Below are 19,816 nucleotides of genomic sequence, written 5' to 3' on the forward strand. Positions count from 1 at the left end.
GCTGGGGGAAATGGATGGGAGAGTAGGATGGAAGAGTGGTTGACTCAAAACAAAAATGAAGGAGTGAGGATACGTGGTCGCCATGCTAATTAGACGTTATGAACAACAACAATATTGTATAACTGTCATTTTCTACTGGGCATTTTCCTCTCTGTGTAAAAGTAACGTAACTATAAAATACAACAACAACACGTTTAACTGAGCTAACATTATTTGTGATGCTTATGATTTTTTTGTCTTTTACGTAAGTAGTTCAGTTTCTGAGTTTGTCTTGCTTTCTGTCTCACATGTTTTTAAAACGAAACATTTAAGCACGCGCGCGGACACACATTCTTACTCACACACAGACCCAGACCCAGACCCAGACACAAACACACAGACCCAGATACAGACCCAGACACACACACACAGACCCAGATACAGACCCAGACACACACACACACACACACACCGTCACACATACCCACACATGACCTAGTTAACCTATCTATATAGACATGCACACATGCACTGGTAACAGACCTTGATAACAAGAACGCTGAAGCGTAATTAACACAGACGCAGACACACAGACACACAGACACACACACAAACTAATACACGCCAAACTATGTAGTCCCTGCCTTTTTTCTTTTTTTTCTGCTTTTCCTTTTTGTGTGTGCTGCGAAATTTAAACAAACAAGAGGCGAAGCCTTCAAGGCTCACGTAAGAAATCGACAAACAGTAACACAAACTCAATCACTCCGTCACACACACACACACACAGTACACACACACACACACACACACACACACACAGACACACACACACACGCACACACACGCACACGCACACACACACGCACACACACACACACATACACACACACACACACACACACACACACACACACACACACACACAGAAAGAGCATAGGTGAAACTGTGCAAGAAAGCGAGACACTAGATCTAGATCTGTCTGTCTGCATGTAGCCTACTTACATGGACACGACTGCCAAATAGTCTCGGCCCGCTCAAAATAACAATCACCGAGACTTTCAGTAATTCCATCGCGTGACGTCTAACCCTCGTACGTCATAATGTGACGTCAATGTAATATGACGTCTTCAAATGTTAAAGTTTCTACCACAGACATACATATACATACATACATACGCACGCACGCACAGACAGACAAAAGTTAGCATCGCATAGGCTACACTTACGTGAGCCAAAAATGATGGAGTTTTTAATTGTGCGTGCATGAACAACTTTGCCGAACCGCCTTGGGTTGAAATGTGACATCTAGATTTTGTAGAACAGAAACGATCAACGGCCACAGATGTCATGCAGTTGTGACGCAGTCGTTATCTCTACGCACCAAGATCCACGCCTTGCGGGCACGAAAGTAAAATCGTGCCGCACTATCCATGCAACTGACGCACTGGCCTTTGTGTCTAGTCTTTGGTGTCTCTGACCCCATAGGCGACAAAGATGCTTTGTTCCAAACTGCACACTTGCCGAAAGAAACTTTGTTTTTAATTGATGAACGGGGTTTCCCCAAAACGATTAAAAACTCCTGGGTGCATTTATGATTTGTTGGCTCACGTAAGTGTAGCCTATGCGATCGTAATTAACTTTGTCTGTCTGTGCGTGCGTGCGTATGTGCGTATGTGCGTGCGTGCGTGCGTGTGTATGTCTGTGGTAGAAACTCTAACATTTGAAGACGTCACATTACATTGACGTCACATTATGACGTAAGAGGGTTAGACGTCACGCGAAGGAAGTACTGAAAGTCTCGGTCATTATTATTTTGAGCGGGCCGAGACTAGTTGGCAGTCGTGTCCCTGTAAGTAGGCTACATGCAGACAGACAGATCTAGATCTAGTGTCTCGCTTTCTTGCACAGTTTCACCTATGCTCTTTCTGTGTGTGTGTGTGTGTGTGTGTGTGTGTGTGTGTGTGTGTGTGTGTGTGTGTGTGTGTGTGTGTGTGTGTTACTGTTTGTCGATTTCTTACGTGAGCCTTGATGGCTTCGCCTCTTGTTAACTATTGTTTTGAATGTTTACACACACACACACACACACACACACACACACATACACACACTGACACACTGACGAACACGCACACGAACACGCACACACCGGCGAACACACACACACGAACACACACACACGAACACACACACACACACGAACACACACACACACACACACACACACACACACACACACACACACACACACGAACGAACACACGAACACACACATGTCAGATGTCAGACGTGTTAATGACGTCTCGTCTGGATATTACGCACACGAACACGTAGGTAAAATCGTGCTGCACAATCCATACTTCAGACGCACAGCCCTCTGTGTTTAGTCTTTGGTGTCTCTGTCCCCGTGGACGACAAAGAAGCTTTGTTGCAGATAATGCTTCGTAAAAGCTGTTCTTAACCAGACGAACCATTGGTTCGCCGAACTAAGGTTCGCGAACCATGGTTTGTGTCTTAACTGGGTGAACTTGTTCGGCAAACTCAAGGACTAGTTCGTCCAGTTAAGACACGAAACCTGGATCGCCGACAAACGAGGGGAGCTCACTCCGAGTCGACAATAAAAGCAAGTAAGTTATTCCCCTTCCAAAAATGGCTGCCTCCAAGACGAAATCACCGATTGAGTGGTAACTCCGTGCTGGTTGTCGATTTGGGTCTCTCCTTCCGACTTGATCATGGTGCACGAAGCCTGGTAATCTTGAACTTTAGTGTGTTAAATTCATAGCTCAGAATCGAGTGGCATACTTGACTTATTTTAGATCCAAGTACCTGTAATCAAGCCCAAGAACATTTATCATGAAATTAATTGACGGATTAAGCTCCAAACCTAAGCATAATTAATTAATTTGGTTGTTTGATCGGCGAAAATGGCGTAGGTTGTCAACCAAGGGACTTCAATTACACGACAAAGTTGCCTCCCCTGTCCGCTGACACGGATAATTCCTTCTTTGACGCATGTGAACAAAATGCATTCGTACCAGAGTACGCTATGATTCGTACAGTTCATCGGAGTTCATTCCGTGACTTTAAAGGGATCTAAAAGACTTGTTATGATTACAAGTGCAGGTTCTCCAAATTTGGAGGCTTGAATGCCTCTGAATTATGAGCTATGAATTTAACACATTAAAGTTCAAGATTACCCGAAGCCTTCCATGTCATTTACCCTCCTGGGTTAAAGGTTATAAATTGATTCGAGAAAATAACATGACTGGTATGGACTGATCATTGTGTCTACCGTGGAGCCATCGGGGTTCTATAGGAAATGCTACACAAAAAAACTTGCCTGTGAAAAGGGAAAGACGGTGACCAAAAATAAATGATGATAGCGATATTTCTAAATTTTGTGGATCAGCAGAGTCGAGAAGCATACATGATGTTTACCAAAGTGTGTGTGCGTGTCTGTCTGTCCACGTGTGTGTTTGAGCTCTTTTCGGTACAGAATATGAGTTTGGGGATTGAATGAAGAGGGAGACCTAAAAAAAAAAAATACTCGGGATTTTGGTTCTTTTTATCACAATTCAGTCTGTTTTAATTTTCAAGTTATATCAGAAATTTTCTATTTGCACTGATACACTGGAATCCCTTGTGGATGTATTGCTTTAAGGGTCTACAAATAGTACTACTGAACCAAAATCATCCTGTTTCTTTACGTTTTGAGCAATTCAATTGTCTTGTTTTTTTGTTTTTTAAAAATTTGATTCCTCTTCATTCTTCTCAAAAAAAAGCTTTCATTGCGATAAACAAAACATTACTGGATAGACATTTTCTTGGAGAACGTCTGTATTAGCAAGCATTTAAAGTAGGAGGACGATATGGAACGTACGATAAAAGGATGTGCTTTAGCTTTCTGTCTCATCATTTATAAATGTTGCCCTTCAATCACACACACACACACACTTTTGATCCAGCTCCAACCATATTTCATAAGGCTTTATTCAGGGTTGTCTCTTGTTCTTAAACATCCGATTTCTAAGCACACGTCTGTGCTGAGAATATGAACATGAACCGATATGAACATCAATGTCAGCCGCCTTTTTATTATGAAATAATGTTCATTTGTGTTCCAAACACTTCCGAAGAATACTTGTTGGTGTGTCTTCAGTCGCCCTGACATCATCACAACTCGACCCTGTCCTGCAAAAATACAAATATATACAGGGTGACACCCAAACATTCAACCCAAACAAATGCTTATTTCTTTAACATCTGTTGACCGAATTAGTTATCTTTCTTTTTTTCTTTCTTTTTTTTTTGGTCCCTGTCCTGTCCTGTCTTGTCTTGTCATGCCTTGTCTTGTCATCCCTCTATTGGCCTACTGGCAACCTTTTCCTAACTTGTCTTGTCTTGCCATGTCTTGTCTTGTCTTGTATTGTATATACATTTAGCATACATTTGGGTAAAGGTTTGCGAACAGGTAAGGGGTGTAAGAGAGAGAGAGAGACAGAGACAGAGAGAGAGATGGTGGTGGTCTATGTTACATTACACAGGTCAACACAGTTGCAAGTTCATAGGTTAAAGGCTGCCCTTTTCGTAGCGTTCATTAATTAATTCCTATTGTTTACATGTGCCAATAATGTTATAAAACTGTACCTAAGGGGATATAATAACGATTGGCTGTAGCTTTCAAAAACAGAAAAAATTATTTCAGTATTGCAAAGTGGTGTTGATAGTGTCGAATGTAAACAGAACAGTCTCAAAGTGAAAGTGGATGTTTTCCAGAAATTGCGAAGTTAACAAGAATACAGAAAAGCGCGCTTTCCTGCTTAGCACAATCCGCTACCGCGCTAATCTGGCGTGTCAATATCACTACGTTTTGCACGTGGAAGGTGAGCGATTTCCTTCACGCGGGGATTGACGAAGCTGTACTGTCTGTGTTGACGGTCTAAAAATAGCCCAAGCCCTGGAGAACTGTTTCTAAAGATAGCAATAAACTTTATAAAGAATTGATTATTTCTTGTAATTGGTAAGGACTTCAAACCTAAAACTTTGCAGGAAGCTTAATTTATACATCCCCGCAACGATGGGAAAAGCCCTGGAAGTAAGTAAACTAATTAAATAGGACTTTGTCAGCCTTTAAATGAGGGGTTATTGTGTATAGTGAGGAAATAATTTTCTGATGTATTTTTAATTCATTATTGGTGTTTTATGCAAAACGTACGGTCAATATTGAAAGTTTAAAAAAGGTACTGCCCTCACATTAATACGAAGGCGGGATCACAGCTGGATAAGACAAGGTACGGCAATTTCGACCCGGAGGTCTCTTTCAGGGCGCACAGAGGATGAGACAACACAGGAGAAAAAAACACAAAAAACCCACAGATAATAGCACACGGAAGGAACGATTACAGCAGTTATAATTAAATTACTTTGTGGGTCAGGGTTTTTTAGGAGTACAGGGGAAACCCCTTTTAAGACCTTAAAAAATGTGAGAAAATCAAGTCTTAAAATGGAAGGGGTCTAAAAATGGGGGTAATTTACAGGTTATGAACAGAACATCTTCTTCTTCTTCAGCGTTCCAGAAATTCTGGTGACGTGTGAGCTCGTTTGCCCATTTGGGTTCCCCACACTATACTCTGAGAGCATAGTCAGCTTCACTCCGCTTTCGTTGAGTAGGCATGCTGGGTATTTTCGTGTTTCCATAACCCACCGAACTCCGACATGGTTTACAGGATCTTTTCCGTGCGCACTTGGTCTTGTGCTTGCGTGTACACACGAAGGGGATTAAGTCACTAAGCAGGTCTGCACATAAGTTGACCTGGGAGATCGGAAAAATCTCCACTCTTAACCCACCAGGCGGCAGCGACCGGGATTCGAACTCACGACCTCCCGATTAGGAGGCTGACGTCTTACCACTGCGCGCCACTTCACCCGTCACAGAACATCTAAAGAAGCAAGATCTTAAAAAGGAGGAAGTCTGAAATGAATGGGTCTGAAAGGGGGGTTCCACTGTGGAAAAGTACCTGTCAGTTTACCTGTATGTATTAGGACCGGGTGGCCGAGTGGTAACGCACTTGCGCTCGGAAGCGAGAGGTTGCGAGTTCGACCCTGGGTCAGGGCGTTAGCAATTTTCTCCCCCCTTTCCTAACCTAGGTGGTGGGTTCAAGTGCTAGTCTTTCGGATGAGACGAAAAAACCGAGGTCCCTTCCGTGTACACTACATTGGGGTGTGCACGTTAAAGATCCCACGATTGACAAAAGGGTCTTTCCTGGCAAAATTGTATAGGCATAGATAAAAATGTCCACCAAAATACCCGTGTGACTTGGAATAATAGGCCGTGAAAAGTAGGATATGCGCCGAAATGGCTGCGATCTGCTGGCCGATGTGAATGCGTGATGTATTGTGTAAAAAAATTCCATCTCACACGGCATAAATAAATCCCTGCGCCTTGAATATGTGCGCGATATAAATTGCATAAAAATAAAAAAAAATAAAAAATTAAAATCCCTGCGCTTAGAACTGTACCCACGGAATACGCGCAATATAAGCCTCATATTGATTGATTGAATAAGACCACCCCTGACATGCGGCACATACCAACTATCTACAAGTGCTTTGTGTGAACAGTAAAAAAAATTGTTTTCCTTTTTGCGAATTCATTTCATTAAACACAACAACAACAAAATTCATCAAATTCCAGCTGAGCAGAACGGCTTTCACAATTATCACTGGGCCTTTAAAGGCATGTTCCTCACCATATTACCCAGCATATCAGACACCACATGTTTGACTAGGTTTTTACATGGGAACAACAAGACTATACAGGATGGTAAAAAAAACCTCCCTATTTTCTTTTTAATCACATTTTTGACTGCGAAAAAAAAAAGAGATCAAAAAGGAAATATGGCGCTTTTTTTTAGACACCCCTTTTTACGTCCAGCTTCTTTTGGTGGAGATTCAAGTTACAGACACATGTGAAATTCATTAAGCAAAAAGGTTCCCACTATGCACTGCCACAGAACACAACCAGGTTATTAATGTGCGGTACAGTGTATAATTATGTTTAAGTAAAAGGATGCCCTTCTTTTGTTTAATTGGAGCATCTATGATGTCTGACATTTTGGTTCTAACGGTAAGGAACGTATGTTTAGGCTCTAATAAGGACAGTTTGTCTTGTCAAAAGCCTCATGCATATTCCTTCCTCCCCATGCAAGACTTTCTTTTATTTGAATATCTGCCTTTATAGTACAAAAATCAAATAAAAAGGTCGCACTCTGCGCATAGCGACAAAAATCGCAATTTTACCAAGAAAACCTCACACTCTTTATGTGGAGAAAGACCCTGACTGTTGCAGTATGTTATGCATTTGAAAACATCTGAAATTGTGTACTTGAATTCTACAGTTTGATCAGTTCTGTGTGTTTAAAAAGTTACCTTGATCATTCTGACATGCTCTTGCTCAAATCACATCCCAGACAATATTGTAGACTCCATTGATAGACGCTGTGGTGCATGGGAGAACTGCATTCTGAGGAAACGAAAAAAATATACACTGAGGAAGAACAGTCACAACAACATTTGCAGCAGCAACAGGCTATATAATTTTATTCAAAGAACACTTAAATAAGGTAAAATGAAAATCAGTGTTGTGTCAGTAAATTTGATTTGGGGGAGATGGAAGGATTGGGGTGGGGGTTTAGAGGCGGGGATAGAAGGATAGCTGGGAACCGGGGAAGGTGGGGTGGCTAACACAGTTTGATCATGTAATGACTGGTACAATGTTTAATATATATCTAAAAAGGCAGCAACTCTGTAATGCATTATGTGAACCAACTTCTCCATAAACTAAATAAAGATCAGTAAAAGTTACCTCTTTCATTCTGGAATCTTTTTGGTCCCATCACAGCTCAGACGCAGACTCAATGGACAGATACTGTAATGATGAAAATAACACCAGCAATTTAAGGGAGAACAAGAATTATGCAGAGAGGAAAAACAGTAATGAGTAAGAACAACAGCAGCAGCAGCAGCAGACTCAATACTCTTACTCTACATAACACTCTCACTGAATGACTGATTCAGTAACTAAATCCCAGTGAAGTGCAAGTGATCAAAATTACTTATGTAAAAACAGAGAAATAGAGAGAGACAGAGAGAGACAGAGAGAGACAGACAGACAGACAGACAGACAGACAGACAGACAGACAGACAGACAGGCAGAGACAATGCGAATGTGTGTGTGTGTGTGTGTGTGTGTGTGTGTGTGTGTGTGTACATGGGAAATGCAGTGCCATTGAAAACAAACACTTGCTTCATTTAAATATCAACAGTTATACAACATAAGAGGCACTAGAAAAGTTGTACATGAAAATAAATGTTGCTCTTGCTGATGGAAAAAGAGCAGGGGGAGAGGGTCGATGTTGCTTGCACTTGCAGATAATTATGCACTAACATCCAGCTGTTTTTCTGGGTGTACTGTAACCCTGTAATGTTTAAGCAGAAATGTTTGTGGATCACGTTATGCTTCTGCTTTTAGATCAGTTTGAGTATTTGCAATATTACCTGGATCATTGCGGCATCCTCTTGATCACATCACATTTGAGACTTTGACCTATATAGACTCCATGGGCAGACGCTGAAGTTATTACAAGGGCATTCTGAAAAATGACAATACAAATGCAGAGATGTAGAACTTTACATTACACTTACAGAAGCAACAACCAGAGAGCTGATTTATACAGGTAGAGAGAGAGAGAAAGAGAAGAAGAAGTAAAAGAAAAAAGAGAGCATAGAAAGAGAGAGGGGGTGGGGGATGGGGCAAAGGGAGTGTGTAATGTGACGTGAGGAAGGGGAAGAGCAATGGAAAATGAAACTCTCAGTACTTTTAATTTATATTAACAGTTATGGAACTATTTGAGCACTCCCCATAACCACAAACAAGGTACAGACGGCAACATATGTTGCACGGAAGGGTGGGGGTAGTTGGACTGGAGAGTGTTGTTATGGGTTTAGGGTGGAGCTGGGGCGGAGTGTGTATGTAACTTGATAATAATAAGCATGATCAGTTAGTGCTAACAACTATCTTGATCTTCACAGACATAAATTGCACAATGATTTCACCACCATGTACCTTTATTTTTGCCCTTGAGTTAGGTGGAAGACAATGTTGAGTGGTGAACGCAAGTTGTATTGATCACTGGGTCATCCTGCGGTCCGGGCCATTGATCTGCACATTGCACCAGCACAAACAAACACAATGTTATGATCTCAATCAGCCTGCATGGTCAATCATGAATCTAAGAACACAAACACTGTCCAGATCTAATTGAAAACGAGATCATCATTACTTGGGAAATTCAATGAAAATCTAGCAGTCAACGAAGCAGATAGATCTGTCCTTGCGATTGTTGTTGCAAGCAGATAAATGTGTGAACTTCCTTATCTCAACGTTATCATTCAACATATTGATATTTTGCCTGATGGATGTTGTGCCGATGAGATAAACAAACAATCAAAATCAAAGTCATAAACTTTTGAAGAAAAAAATTAAACAAATTGAGCAGAAAGAATCTAGCTTACTGCTGTGCTGATTTCGACAAAATCAATGCGTTTACATGCCGAAGTCATTCCTGCTTTTATTCATATCATACTAGATGATCCTAATGCACAACAATACGAAAACGAGCTCAGCGAAATGAGTAACACTGCCTCACCTGCACTAACACAATGCTGCAGAAGCGAAGGACTCTACGACTGGAAATTTCGAAGTCGAACAGCGGCGTTTTTTCACTCTCAGCGGTTGTCTTGCTCGGAAAAGTGAAAAGCTTAACTTGAAATCGAACGGAAGTCACCATTCTACCTTTTCGTTCAAGCGTTGTTTTTATAAAATCTCAGAAAATGTAATTTTGACTTGGGTGATTTCGTCCGCCATTGAGATTCAGTTTTTCAATAATTTGTCTTCCTCCTTGGCAGAAGAGTCAAAGGTTCGGCCCGATCTTCAAGGTTCCCAAGACATGACTTGCAAACCCCGAACCTAGTTCGCCGAACCTCCCAAACCTAGTTCGAAAACTCAGGTTCGTCTGGTTAAGAACCAAGACAAGTTCGCCGAACCAGTCTTGAGGTTCGCCGAACCCCACGAACCTAGTTCGCGAACCAAAGGTTCGTCTGGTTAAGAACAGCCTTAAAGCTCCCTTGCCGGAAGAGATTTGTCCTCGATCGACGTTTTTTCATCAAAACGATTTAAAACTCCTGGGTGGATTGATGTTTTTTTTTAATCAGTTGTTCACCTTTTTCTAATGACTTACCGTTTTGTTGCAAACATATGTGTAACTAAAACTGTGTGTGTTTGTGTGTGTGGGTATGTGCGTATGTGCGTGCGTGTGTGTGTGTGTGTGTGCGTGCGTGTATGTGTATGCGTGTGTGTGTGTGTGTTTGTTTGTGTGTGTATCCACACATGGATACCTCCTTTCATCCCTCTATCACGCTTTTTCAACTACTTGAAATATTCAAATCAAAAGTAAATCCAGAACTTTAGATGACGTCAATCAGCGTCAGCATGACGTCACTGTTAATGTATTGCTTGCCTGTAATCAATACTATTTGCTATAGGACTAATGACCCAATGACAGCACGTGATTTTTAGGTTTTCCATGCACACACAGCTTTCATTATCATCGAAAAACGCATCCACAATGCAGGCTGATGTACCAAAACAATATAATTGGAATGGGATTTCAACAGAACGGCCACTGCCTTGACGCACATTCCCGAAGCATGCAACCCCCTAAGGTTGTATTGCATGCCTTGCAAGTTGTCTAGATACGAAAATAGGAGGCGCTGATTTTCCTGTAAAGATCGGAGACGCTCTGTTGATGGACGTGTGTAATGCGGTTGATATTTGCTGTGGGTGACGTGTAATTATCCATTGACAGGCTTCCATTTGAAACGGCGAGGTGGATTGACGCTCGACCAAAGCCGTACCGCTTCAATTAGGCTTTAGTGGGGCGTCAGTTTGCGATCATCCCCGAACATGTTCAACAGGAAGCCTGTCAATGTTCTTGTAATTCAATCTGTCACCTGACTTGCTTTTGCTTTTCGTGCGGTTGCAACATGGCCGACATGATTAGATTTCCGGTGTTCGTCGACAATGGAACACCGGTGATCTGACCAATCTGACCAATCATCGAATCGGTTACATGTTAAACCCATTTTGATGCAAGTACAATATATTGTTGTGCAAAAGGTAGAGAGATAAACATGCAGATCACGTGCGCAAGAATGTTATAGCGACTGCTAGAAGGAGTACCACTAGGCTACTTGAGGTTACTTAAAAGGAACTTTTTATCGATCGACGGGTTTTCCCCCAAAAACGAGTTAAAACGTCTGGGCGCATTGCTGCTTAGTTAACCAGTTTTCCACGTATTATTTCCTCAACCCCCCCCCCCCCACACACACACACACACACACACACCCACACACACTGACACACACGCGGAGAATACCCGCAGAGAATACTCACACATGTTACACAACACTGCCGAAGAAAGTTCCCGCTGGATTTAATCGGAGCAGGGAGAGATGCACCGTTCCGATGCCGTCAACATGTTCGTGTCAGCGCATTATCATAATCATAAACCAAGTGGGGAAGAACTCTCATGACACGATCCAAGAAATATACATTGAGAGCGTTTACTTTCTCTGGTTTCTTGCATGTAACCCGGCACAGATTTCGGATATGATTGCATGCACTAGTTTTTGAGAGACATTGCACCACTTTGCGGAGAGACACATTATGATCTCACCTAACCATCCGCAGCACCATACATCACACAATTGTTTTTACGAGCGAGAGAGAGAGAGAGAGAGAGAGAGAGAGAGAGAGAGAGAGAGAGAGAGACACACACACACACACACACATAGACATAGACAGAGAGACAGAGACAGAGACAGAGACATACACAGAGACACAGAGACAGAGAGAGACATAGACAGAGACAGAGAGACAGAGACAGAGTGAAACAAAATGTTGCAAGATACTTATAATACGTTGCCGTCTTGCAAAGGTTGGAGGCAGCTGAGCCGTGATAACGTGTCTATATTACCCGTCCGGACGACAGCTTGAGCGCTTTACTAAAAGTAAGCTAGTATACGGCAATTGGAAGAATGATAAAGAAGAAACCGAGAAAAGCACAGTTAGTGTCGGGAATACATTTTAATGACCGAGAAGACTTTTCACAAGGATAGACGTAAATATTTTAGGCCAAATAAAAATACATAACCCGACGCGACCGACCCTATTTTTTCCCGCCGACCCTAAAACTGTTTTTTTGATTTCTACAAAAACAAAAACAAACTTTTTGCACATTTTGCGAACCATGCCGAGAATCGACAAATCGACAAAATCTTAAAAAAATTTTTATTTTTAAAAACCCAACCTACCGACCTTATCTGTTTTGGTCACATTACCCTAAACCAACATATATTTTTGAGTGGCAATAGGTCAAATACCAGACAACCTGATTTTTGTACCTGAGCATTTAGAGAAGTGAAAGTGCATCACATTCGGAGAGTGTGTACGTGAAGGGGGGGGGGACAAGTTTTCTATATGGTGGCGTCTTCAACGTACTAGATAAACTTCCACGAACTTATCAAGCAAACAAATTCTAGCAGATAACAACATGAAAAAAAAGAAAAAAAACAACAAAAAAAAACAAAAAACAAACATGACGTGTACATGGGAGAGAACACTACTTTGTGTGAAAGGGTACGCCAAAGATCGATCGTGCTGGCGATCCATCCAACTCTGAGGAGGCCCGCTATTCAAGACTTGTCGCTGCACGAATGCAACGACACAGCGCAACACTGACAGTGGCCACAGCAACGGGCTTCAATTTTCCAACTGGTCTAGATTAAGTGCCTCCAGACTAGGTTTCAGAGCCTCCTAGTACCTCTGTGTTTACTGATAAGTTGCAAAACGCAAACATCTTCTTCGGACTCCAATGACAACTACCAGTATTCACGCCTGTTCAACGTTGACTGACAACGGTCTAGTGCTACCGATCACACGTCCTTCCCACCTGGTTGTCCTCTTTCGCAGCTTAAAGACGTGCAATATCGATTTAAAACACAAATACACACAAGACGTCTTTTTCGAGGTGAAATGTCTGACGTCAAAAGCCAAAGAAAGTTCGAAAAGACGTCGTCAAATTAAAAATATGTCACTTCTTATGTATGTCTCCCGATGAAGTGCCAAATCATTTCGAAAACAAAGTGTGTTATGGTGACCTTAACATGTCAGTGGTAACAAAAAAAGTATTCGTAAGGTCACCACCAGTCAGGGGCGGATCAGTTGCTTTGTAAGGGGGGGGGGGGGGCACTTTGAATCGAAAGTGAATGTGATGGGCGCAAAGCGCCCGAATTTGCTAGGGGGGTCCGGGGGCATGCCCCCCCGGAAAAAAATTGGCCCAAAGAAGCAAAATGGTGCCATTTGGTGCCATTTGAACTTAGAAATGGTCATATAATCAGCTTTCCCAATTTTTTTTAATTTTTTTTTCGGGGGGGGGGGGGGGCACGTGCCCCCTGTGCCCCCCCCCCCTCGTCCGCCCCTGAGTCCAGGCTGTGCATGTACAGTATCGTAGGGGAAGGGCCCCTAATATGGACCACCTTTTACATTTCAGCATGGAGGCTTACAAATGAATTAATGACTTTGGTCATTAAAAATCTGACAATTGTAATTAAAAAAAAATTATAAAACGATCCCAAATTACTTTTATCTTATTCTTCATCATGTTATGATTCCAAAAACATATAAATATGTTATATTCGGATTAAAAACAAGCTCTGAAAATTAAAAAATATAAAAATTATGATCAAAATTAAATTTTCGAAATCGTTTTAAAAACAATTCCATCTTATTCCTTGTCGGTTCCTGATTCCAAAAACATATAGATATGATATGTTTGGATTAAAAACACGCTCAGAAAGTTAAAACGAAGAGAGGTACAGGAAAGCGTGCTATGAAGCACAGCGCAACCGCTACCGCGCCAAACAGGCTCGTCACTTTCACTGCCTTTTGCACTAGCGGCGGACTACGTTCAGTTTCATTCTGTGAGTTCCACAGCTTGATTAAATGTAGTAATTTCGCCTTACTCGACTTGTTGTTTTATGCTGATAACTAGCTTGTTTTCTTGCGACGAAGTTTCATTTTGTGTATGGTAGTCCTTCTCTCTTAGGTTAACCGTTCGGCCTAATTAGAGTGAAATAGCTGTGATAGGCATTCTGCAACAAATAAATACAGAAAAAATCACAAATGGTCCATATTAGGAGCATGGGCGCCCAATATGGACCAATGAAGCGGCCTTCACGAATCACTCTAAAAAGCCCTCTATACTTCAAAATAGCATGTTACTACTTAGTGTGTAAGTCAGACTAATTCAAATATGCTTTAGATTGATCTGTTTCGGGTTGATGAGAGCATTATCTGAAGTACACCAGCAAACTGAAGAAGCTTATCAAAAACAGAGTGAAAATAAGGGAAATTATCAACTTCCACACAAAAAAAGACTATTTGTTATATTTTTTTTGAAATATCGAGGGCTAATTATAGGTTATTTTCAGCAAGCTTCTTAATGAATTAATTAAAATTGCCTTTAGCTTTTATTTTCTTCGATTTGTTGAAGGTGGTCCATATTAGGGAACTCACACATACTTTGAGGTTTTGCTATTATTATTTGTTTGCAGGAGAAACTCAGGGGTAAACACTGCTATAATGTAACAAATACGGTCTTATCTGTCATATATAGCCATTTTTGTGTGATAAAAGCTTTGACTGTGGACAGAAACGAGTCCGTTTTAGACGGCAAATTTAGAGTGAACGCTGCCAAAAGTGAAAAAAAGCGAAAAGGCCTAACGGTTTTGGGGTTTGTGTTTCTGCAACTTATCCAGAGAGGGTGAATAAAGCGAATGAAATTGTTTTTAGCGCTCTAGCGCCGTTAGTTTGTCAGAACAGAAGGTGGTCCATATTAGGAGCCGGTCCATATTAGGAGCCTTTCCCCTATACCACTCATAGAGTTTTCGTCGAAATACATCTTATCATGGCATCAGGGTGGTTGGCAGGAGGTGGTCGGTGGAGGAGAAAGCAACACCGATTGGCAATCCTGATCTTTCTTTATTTGGTGTTTAACGTCGTTTTCAACCACGAAGGTTATACCGCGACGACGCAATTCTGATGCGCAGTATGTTTGCTTTCTTCAAACCATCATCACTCACCTTACCTTTTTTTATTTGCAATTAAACACATTTATGTTTCAGCCTGACATCCTGACAAACACGCACAAGGTGACACACACACACACACACACACACACACGCACACACACACACACACACACACACACACACACACACACACACACACACACACGCGCGCACACCGCACTCATTCGTTTTCTCTCTCTCTCTCTCTCTCTCTCTCTCTCTCTCTCTCTCTCTCTCTCTCTCTCTCTCTCTCTCTGTCTCTCTCTCTCTCTCTGTCTGTCTCTCTCTCTCTCTCTCTGTCTCTGTCTCTCTGTCTCTCTCTGTCTCTCTCTCTCTCTCTCTCTTTAAGAGACAACACAAAGAGACAGGTATGTGAGATGGATCCAAAATTGGAAAGAAACAGAAAATAAGTCGCGTAAGGCGACATGAAAACATTTAGTCCATCTGTTGAACTCACAGAATGAAACTGAACGCACTGCAATTTTTTCACCAAGATAATACAGCTTCGTCAATCCACGCGGCAAGAAAATCGCTCACTCTTCACGTGCAAATTAAAGTGAAATTATCAAGCGAGTATAGCACAGTAACGCATTGCGCTAGACAGGAAAGCTCGCTTTTCATTATTCTGTTTAACTTTCTGAGCTTGTTTGTGATGCAAACATATTATATCTGTATGTTTTGAAATCACGAAATGGTAACGAATAAGATGGAATCTCTTTTTGGATCGATTGAACACATTTTAATCGTAGTACCTAATTAACCTATTTTCGTTAATTGTGATCACATTTTTAGAGTAAACATGACATATGTATATCTTTTTTTAGATTCACAGCCGGATATGACGTCATCAAAGACATTTATAAAAAAAAAATGAAGACAAATATGTCTGGGGATATCATACCCGGGAACTCTCATGTAAAGTTTCATGAAGATCGGTCCAGTAGTTTTCTCTGAATCGCTCTACACACAGACAGACAGACAGACAGACAGACAGACAGACAAACACACATACTTGACTTAATGTAAAAACGCATGTAGGGACAAAAAGAGCAAAAGACAAACGATATACACACATGCTGTCTAGCAAAGTAATACACTTTCAACATTGCTAAACATCTAATAACCAGTAGCAAGACTCACACACTGACACAGATTCGCAACAACAATGTCAAGGCAAAACACAATCACACGAAGAAAGAGTTGGTTTTGGCAAACACAAGACAATGATTGCGAGTAAGAAAAATACCTTGTGTTATTGCAACAACGGTAATGTAAGATCCCATCAGCGACCCAGGGTTCCAGTCCAAAACAACAGCGCGGTAATTTGGCACGGCGGAGGAAGACGGTTTCGAAAACAGTTCGACAAAAGAAAACAATCAGAAAAGAGACGTGCCCTGCTGGGATTAAATGCGCTCTCCTTTCCGAGCAGATGATCATGAATAAAGACCAATTATTCTTCTTCCTGTTCTTGTTCCTGTTTTTATTCTTGTTCTTGTTCTTCGTCTGCGTTCCCAGCAACAGACATTGTGACCCTCCACCACGAAATGAGTCGCATGTCACCTTTGCACGATTTTCATATTTTTACATTTTCATAAAGAGTTGTTTATGCTCGATCCAGTGGTAAAAACCGTTTTAAAAAAGAGCAAAAACTGTTTGAGTTATAAGCCTGTGACTAAGGTGACCCTCACACTGTTACCAGACACTCCCCGGACTTATATTAAGCCTTGCGCAGAACCGCGCGAGGTGACATGCGACTCATTTCGTGGTGGAGGGTCACATTATTCAACATTTTGAATGACACTCCTAGCTTCCCCTTTGATATAGACTAAACACCAACAGGCTGGCTTTTTCCTGTACAATGGGGGATTGTTCACATCCTTTAGCAGACTTGAACAAGTAATAGCGTACACATTGTCTAACTTAAACCATCGTTTTTTAATCATCAAATATTCCACTGCTGTACTGTTATGATTTCAAGATAAAACAAAAATGAAATAATTGAGTTGTACGGCTTTTCTGTTACAAGCGAGACGAAGAAAACTCGTGTTCGAATCTACCAAGTAGACACGCAGAGCTAGAGTGGACTTTTTAACTGCTGTATCTACTTATTTGTCAACAAAATCAATTCTGTAAACATGTCCACTCGTCCTGCGCAGGTAGAAACCAACCTGACAACTCTTGGTATGCGTCCTAGTTTAGGAATGCTGTTAAATCCGAGGTAAAAATATAGACTGATTTTTATGGTCATTGCCAACACGTTGTATGCAAGAAAGACGGTCTCTTTTTATTAGAGGCAGAGAAAAGGGGGAAAAACCCTTCGACATATATGTCTGTTACCTGAACACACACACACACACAGACACACACACACACACACACACACACACACACACACACACACACACACACACACACACACTCACATGCGCATATATAACATTGTATTTGCTACACATAATACATGAAAGATGACCCAGCTCATCACGAAATTTCAGTGTCTACAGGAGATGAACAAACAACCCAGTTGATCCAGCAGACACAATAAATTGAAAGCAAATTGTTTCCACGACAGACAAGGCATTAACCCAACAGGTGCAGTAAATGATCGAGCCATCACAAAGGTTTTCTGACACGGAAGAAGAGAGACTGGGTCAACCGTCTGCTGTATTCTGTTATATAGGTGCCTACAAACAAACATACTTGGTCTGGCTTATTTGACACGTGTCTGGAAACGTGAGCAGACGAGCTTCAAAACCTTGCCACTAGGTCGGAACCCTGGGCCCATGATGGTAGACTGATGATGATGCAGTGGTAATTAACACAAGCAAATACAGAGGCAAGTATCTTAATCTGCTTATAGAGGTACTGTTCAAGAACACAATCGGATCTGTCTAAAACGACCACCTAAAAGGCAGACGTATCGTGGTCGTTATGGGCAGGTGGCCGTTATAGATAGGTGGTCGCTATGGAAAGGTGAATTGTGTCGAAGACAAACTCATCTAGGAGTGTTCGTTGTGGGCAAGTGGGCGCTTTCGAGAAGCGGTCGCGAGAGGAGGTTAATGTCTTTTGCAATAACACAACAGGAACCACATGAACCAATGTATCGATATTTCTTCACCAATATTTCGTCAGTTTTTGATAGCTGACCTAATAATAATAATAATAATAATAACAATAATAATAATAATAATAATAATAATAATAATAATTGTCAGTAAGTACTGGTGTCACATGACTGATGTGAACCAGTTGATTGGCTTATGGCGATGCGCTAAAACTGTTAGCGCACTCCAAGAGTGCGCTAACTTTTCCACAGAGCGTATTCTTCCGCCCTTTGCCTAAGCGAGAGTGTACTCTCATCCTCAGAATTAATTAATGACATGTAGCTTATATTCTCCACAATACCAATGATTATGACCATAAATTTGAGGAAAGAAATGTTGGAAGCGAAGAGACAGTACAAAGAGAAAGTAGAGTCACAGTTTGAATCAGGTAGCTTAGCAGACGCATGGAAAGGACTTAAAACTTTGTCAGGACAGGCCAAATCAAAATCCAGTAGCAATAGCATGCCGATGAAAGAACAGGTTGAATTTTCTGAGAAATTAAACGAGTTCTATTGTAGATTCGAGAAAGATGATTTGAAGGATGATTTAGACAGCGTGACTTCCCAGCTTAAGGTAGATATGGCAGGTGATGAGGAGGACTTTGAAATTCAAGGCAAGACTGTTGAGAAGGTTTTTAGCAAGTTGAATGTAAAGAAAGCAGTTGGTCCTGATAACATCGGTGGACGAGTTTTGAGATCATGTGCCTGTCAGTTGTCCGTTGTTTTTAGCCGTTTGTTTAGTTGGTCTCTGAAAGATTGCACTGTGCCTAGACTCTGGAAAAACTCTACGATCAGCCCTGTCCCCAAGAACAACAAGCCCAAAACCCTGAATGACTATCGCCCTGTAGCTCTCACCTCTATTGTTATGAAGTGCTTTGAGCGCATTGTCCTCTTTAGACTGCTCCATCAGGTCAAGCCCCATCAGGATCCCTTCCAGTTTGCATACAAGCAGAACAGATGCACAGATGACGCCACACTCACACTCTTACACAACGCATACATACACTAAGAAAAACCTGGCTCTTTTGTACGCATTCTTTTCATAGACTTCTCTTCTGCCTTCAACACTATCCAACCCTGCCTCATGGCCCAGAAACTTCTCCGCTACAGCGTGACTCCAAGGCTTATCCTGTGGATTATCAACTTTCTCGTTAACAGAACCCAGTCAGTCCGCTTTCAGACAGCTCTCTCTTCCCTTAGGTCCACCTCCATAGGCTCTCCACAGGGTACAGTTATCTCCCCTGTGTTGTTCACACTCTACACTAACGACTGCAGTGGCACTGACTCCACCCTTCTTATCAAATATTCAGATGATACAGCGCTAGAAGATCTCTCCAATAGTGACGCAACTTACTTTGCAGAAGTAGAACGTTTCAACGCCTGGTGTAAAGACAACTTTTTAGACCTAAATGTGACAAAGACCAAAGAACTTCTGATAGACTTTAGAAGAAACCCTGCCCCTGTCCCTGACCTGATGATTGATGGTGT

At 41.6% G+C, this 19,816-nt stretch overlaps 1 long non-coding RNA gene across 2 annotated transcripts; it reads right to left on the minus strand.

Annotated features, from left to right (window-relative positions):
* Positions 1-3,512: 3,512 nt before the first annotated feature.
* LOC138969020 (uncharacterized) lies at positions 3,513-9,529 on the minus strand. 2 transcript variants are annotated; one of them, XR_011456350.1, is made up of 5 exons: positions 9,101-9,529; positions 8,533-8,627; positions 7,841-7,903; positions 7,405-7,498; positions 3,513-4,167 (listed from the first exon to the last, which is right to left on the minus strand). It is a non-coding gene; the product is annotated as an uncharacterized lncRNA (long non-coding RNA). The 2 variants fall into 2 exon arrangements; XR_011456349.1 differs by having other exon boundaries at positions 8,533-9,529.
* Between the last annotated feature and the right edge of the window lie 10,287 nt (positions 9,530-19,816).

This window comes from Littorina saxatilis, linkage group LG6 (genome assembly GCF_037325665.1).
Source record: "Littorina saxatilis isolate snail1 linkage group LG6, US_GU_Lsax_2.0, whole genome shotgun sequence".
Classification (NCBI taxonomy): Eukaryota; Metazoa; Mollusca; class Gastropoda; order Littorinimorpha; family Littorinidae; genus Littorina; species Littorina saxatilis.